We start from the raw sequence: 6000 nt of genomic DNA, 5'->3' as shown, positions 1-6000 counted from the left end.
ACAGACCCCGCTGCGCCATCTCGAAGCAACTACCCCTCTGCCGCGGCGCCATCCACCGGAAACGGACCCAACCTCACGAGCACTAATACTCTGAGTCGGCCACTCGCGGTCTACAGATTCGTGTTCTTCATAAGCTAAGCCTGACCCGTAGCTTCTAATCCAGCCTGGTCAAACAACAGCGGCGGCGCATCCCTTTCCCGCTATTTTAAAACTGGGTCCGGTCTCTCCCATGCCTTTGATATAACAGAACTTGCGGCGGCTGGCTGTGCCTACAGTCTGACCGCGCGGAGCAATAGCTGGCGTCTGTTACTCACCGCATCGGCCCCCTCCGGGTAACTAGGTGCTCCGCCATTCTGGTGTCCTCCTTCGTCCCGCTGTTGGAGGATGTCCTCCAAGCCTTCTTGGCCTCCGCCGCGCGATTGCTCGCGCTCTGCCATCACTTCGCTGTTACTGGCGACCGATATGCCAGCAACGTCAAATCGCCTTATCTACTTTACTATTGAGCTGGGTCCCGAATACAAAGTAAATCACTATTTAAACAATTCAAAATCCCCAACAGACGACGTTCTGACTTGCGCTTGCTTGCACGGTTGACTGGCGAACTAGCGTTGTCTGGATTCAGCGCTTTGTTCCCAGCTAATCTTTGTAACGCACTACCGTATCAGTCACTGTCCTCTGGCCAATTCCGGTCTGCTCCTCCCGCGCCGCACTTGCCGTACTACACTACAGGACGAGCACTTAATCAACATGCATTGTGGTTGCAGAGGTTAGAACGGGCGTAGTGGACCCGACCGAGGTAGAGCCGCTGCTACAAACTCTTCCGCTATCCGCGGCAGTGACTGCGTTACTGCTACATAAGGGGGCAGAGGGCAACCAAGCACAAACTGCATGGCAGGTAGGTCTGGCTTATTGAATATCTTCATTCTGTGTTCTTTGGATAACGTGTGGAGTGCACAATTTGGCAGGCTATCACGTGGCAACTGGCATTTGGCACATGGTAGTGATTAAACCTTGGCCTGGCTTCACTGCCATTTCCCAGCTTACAGCATGGGAACACGTCTTCTTCAACAGAGCAGGTGGGCTTTTAGAGACAAGTTACCAATTTACAAGGGAACCAAACCATGGGTTCATGTAAATGTGAGGAGCTCCCAGGGAACTGGCATTTAACCCATATCCTGTGTCTGTGATCCCTGTGTTACCTAGTTCACAAACAGTGTGATTTGGCCTGCTCACAGCCTGCCCCCACCCTTGCCATGTCCCAACTTTTCCCATTCTGCCCTGCCCATTCAGCCCAACATGGAGATGGGTGCCACCACCGCTGAGGTGGATGCTGCCATGGCTGCCGAAGGTGCTGAAGCAGGGGAAGAGGATGGGCAGTAGGGGGCAATGCAGCTGCCGCAGCCAGGGATGGCACCAGCGCCAGGCAGTGGGCTGCAGCAGGTAAGTGGGTGTTGTATAGCTCAGATGACACAACCACATAATGGGGGCATCAAAAGATACCGATTGAGACAAGTGTATTAGATGAATAGTCATCAGTGACTCCACTTGGGCCTCATGCCAATAAGTCCCCAGTACAACTGGGTGATACAGTATCCAGTAGCCATAGCTTGCAGGAACTACTCAGTTAGACGAAACAGGGACACAGGTCCCAGCTTTACAGAGGTAAATCCCCCACCCATATGCAGGTATGGACTTCCACAGCAGTGCAGCATTAAGATGGTGGACGAGTATCAGTAGTCGCTTTAGCTGCCGCAGCTAACAGTAGCCGCAATACACCCATATGCAGATATGGACTTCCACAGCAGTGTGGTGTTTGAATGGTGGACGACTATCAGTAGTCGCTTTAGCCACAACAGCTAACAGTAGCCGCAAGTAAACTAATATCAGTATTAGTTAGACCTGTAATCACCAACAGTGGGATTGACAGGTATTCGTAAGTAACAGTGAAGTTTGGTAAATCGAACTGGACAAGCTAACCACCGACAGTTAGGATTCTGAGCCCAAACCGTGCAGAAAGCTTTACAGGATACAACAGTGGGCATGTCAGGCTGCAAGCCACGGGTTTGTACAGGCACCAGGAGTGATAGCCAAGCTGCTGAACAGGTGTTGGGTTGTCTGTCATACATGCACATATGTTAGGGTATGGCACCTGGTGCAACTCATGTTGCATGATGGCCACCTCACAGAAACCCAGTCGCCTGCCTTTGTTCATGCTGGGCACAAAGCCACCACTGTGCCTTGCTTTCAATTCCTCACACCCTGTCCCTACCCTTGCCATGTCCCACTTTCCCCCATTCTGCCCTGCCCATTCAGCCCAACATGGAGATGGGTGCCGCCACCACTGAGATTGTTGTATCTTACTAAACCACAACTGGATGGTGGCATTGGAAGTCACCGATTTGGGAGGGTTTTGCCCGCTTAAATAGCGGAGGATGCGGCCATCCCATGAATCGTACAGCCAATTCCGAAAAGGCATGGTCCAGTCCGGAATGGCGTACTGTTGATCCATGCTTCCAATCGATGATGGGGCTCCGTGAGCCAGGGACCAGCGTCCCAGTCGTAGCCTGTGCTACGACCCCCGCCCATACTTCTGCAAGTATGGACTTCCACCTGAGGCGGCATTTACTTGTAGACATCCATGACAGCGTCCCGCTCACCGTCTGACCCAGAGGTCAGAGCCATAAAGATCTGGCAAGATTTAGTGTCAGTCAGTCGGGACACAAAGGCCTTGGCAAACGTCTTTGCTGCAGGCAAGTTGACGTCCAACTCCCACCGAACAGGCAAGGCAGGGTTGTATCCGTAATTCAGGAAAAACGGACTTTTGCCAGTCGCGCGATTCACAGCATTATTAATCGCGAATTCAGCAGCAGTTAGATATGTGTCCCAGACAGAAGGTGTAAGTCCGGCATAACTGCGCAACATATTGCCAAGAGTGCGATTTGTACGTTGTCTGTCCATCAGTCTGTGGGTGATAGGCGGTGCTCAGGTTAACACGCATGCCTAACAGATCACCCAGGGTGCCCCAAAATCTGCTGGCAAATTGCAATCTGCGGTCGGTCACAACATTCTTGGGGACACCATGCAAACGCACTATGTTGTCGTGCAGTTTGCTCAGCTGTGCAGGATGATACCGTAGGTGCCAGGTGCACCATTTTCGTGAGTCGGTCTACCATGACCAAAACGGCATCGAATCCCCCCTCAGTTTTGGGCAAAGCTACAATAAAGTCCATGGTGACACTTTCCCAAGGGGCAGCCGGCACAGGCAAGGGACACAGAAGGCCGTGGGGCTTCCCAGACAGGACTTTATTGTGTTGGCACAGCTCACAGTTCTGGACATAGTTCTCGGCATCCTTAGCCATCCGAGGCCACCAGAATTGATGACGGAGAACCTCGACCAGACAGGTGCAGCCAGGGTGCCCAGCCCGCGGGTCGTCATGAAAACGTGACAGGATGCAGCAAGTCATCATTCGGAATGACAACCTGCCGAAAAGTACCCTCAGTGCGGATCCAAAGGCCACTGTTACGGGTTAAATGGCCAGTATTGTGGTTATCGGAAAACCAGGGATCCGTGGCATAGGCAGCTTGAAGTCGTTGTACAAGTTCAGAGGGCACAACGGGTGCTGCAGCACGGTTGCGTGTAACGACTGACAGAATGGCTGCATGCAGACAAGGGTGCCGACATAAGGCATCAGCAACGTTAAGGATGCCTTGCAGGTATTCCCATGTGAAGTCAAACCGGCTAAGGTATTCCATCCACTGGGCTTGACGACGGTTAAGGGTAGGCACGCCTTGCAGAAACGTCTGGTCTGGGTTGACACTACTGCAATTAGCGGTTTAAGGTCCTGGGTTCGATTCCTGGGGAGACCCCCGAATTAGTCGGGAGCGCGAGATTATGGCTAGCTGCTGAGATGTGGAGTTGAGGTCACAGTTGATGGACCAGATTCGCACGCTGGATTGGTGGCGATTGCCGAACCCTCCGTCTCTTCGGGTGTTCGGGTGAATGGATGAGGAGGGGTCCCTGAAGGCTGGATCCGCCGCCTTGGACTTACAGTTCGTATGGCGAAGTACAGTGTGGTAGTGGTGGATGGTGCTATAAGGTGATAAATGATCTAGAACTGACAATGTGATAAAGCGGCCCAGAAGCTTCCCACTCTGTAACATTACATTACATTACAGAAACGTTAGGGGTTTGTGGTCGGTTTTGAGGGTGAACGGCCAACCCTCCAGATAACACCGCCACTCCTTAAGCGCATGCAGTACAGCAAGAAGTTCTTGTTCCCCAGTGGTATAACGGGTTTCAGCCCCCGAGAACTTCTTACTAGTAAACGCAATTGGTCTCCCGTTTTGCAGCAGTACCGCTCCCGTACCATGCAAGGACGCATCAGAAAGGTTGGGAGTAGTCCAGGAAACACAGGATGATGTCTTCAGAGACAACACGTTTAATTGTATCAAAAGCTTGCTGGCAGTCAGGACCCCAGCAGTCAGGAGATACAAAAGCCCCTTTACGTGTCAGATTTATCAGAGGTGCGGCAATAATGGCATAGTGTTCGATGAACTTACGGAAGTAGTTTGTCAGCCCCAAGAACTTCCTTAGTTCTTGTAAATTGGTCGGGGTAGGCCAGTTCTGCACTGCAGCAGTCTTACGGGGGTCCATGCGGATGCCATCCTTGGAGACGATGTGACCAAGGTATTCGACCTGAGGCTGGGCCCAGTGGCACTTAGAACGCTTGGCAAACAGTTGCTCACGCCGCAAAATTTCAAAGACCAGCCGTAAATGCTCCAGGTGCTCTTCACGTGTCTTTGAATAGACCAGGATATCATCTAGGTAGCAAACGACAAAACGGTCTATGTAGGGCCAAAAGGTTCGGTCCATGGATCATGGCCATCAGGGCTTGGAACGTGGCAGGAGTGTTCGTCAAGCCGAAGCTCAGCACAGTATACTCGTAATGACCAGAGGGCGTACGAAATGCAGTTTTCGGAATATCTGATTCAGCAATACGGATTTGATTGTACCCCTGCTGTAGGTCAATAGAGCTAAAGAAAGCCAAGCCATGCAGTCTATCCAGTAGATCATCGACCCGTGAGATAGGATAGCGATTTTTAACGGGGTCGCATTTAGACCCCTATAGTCTATGCACATACGCAGAGTCCCTGCCTTTTTACCCACAAATAAAATGGGAGCAGAATACGGGGATGTGCTGGGTCGAATCATACCTTTCCTCAGTAGGTCGGCTACCTGGCGTGTCACCTCATCCAGCTCCAGGGGGCTGAGGCGATACATGGGGTGCGAAACAGGCTGTGCACCAGGAGCCAAAGGTATGGTATGATCTACCGGTCTCATCGGGGGAAGTCCAGGGACCTCACGGAAGATATCTGAGTATTCGTTAAGAAGGGCTTCAACCGCAGGGTCATTTTCAGTGATCTGGGTAATGGCTGTATTCAGTTGCAATTTAGGCTGTACTAGCAATCCATGCGCCCCCTTGTGAATCATACGGATAGCTGCTTTGCACCCAACAGATTCAGGCTCAATTCGCTTACAGATAGCGGCAGCAGCAAAATTCACACAGGGTTCGGAGTGTGCAGCACTAGTATTCCCTTCTCCCATCCGTTCCGCAGTGGTGAAAGGCGCCTTATAACACAAGGTTCCCTTCCGCAACTGCAAGGTGTGGGTCTCATAATTCAGATGAGCCCCATACTGATCAAGGGTAGCGGACCCTAAGATAAACGTGGCTGCATCAGTAAACTTAGGCAGCACATATGGACGGACATTTAGGCGCAAAGGGCCCAAGGATATACGAAGGGAAACTTGACCCAAAATGACCTGCTTACCCCCGTCAGCAAGGGTGACAGATGACCACGATGCCGGTTGAGGTTTCAGTCCGAGTTGCTCAACGATGGACGCAGAAATGAAGTCGTCGCTGGCACCAGAGTCGGCCATGGCAGTTAAAGAATGTCCAGCGACACGAATGCCAATTAACGGGACTCTGGCCCCTGTTGACG

This window comes from Volvox carteri (genome assembly GCF_000143455.1).
Source record: "Volvox carteri f. nagariensis unplaced genomic scaffold VOLCAscaffold_34, whole genome shotgun sequence".
Lineage (NCBI taxonomy): Eukaryota > Viridiplantae > Chlorophyta > Chlorophyceae > Chlamydomonadales > Volvocaceae > Volvox > Volvox carteri.
The sequence above is the reverse complement of the archived record's forward strand: the minus strand, read 5'-3'. Positions refer to the sequence as shown.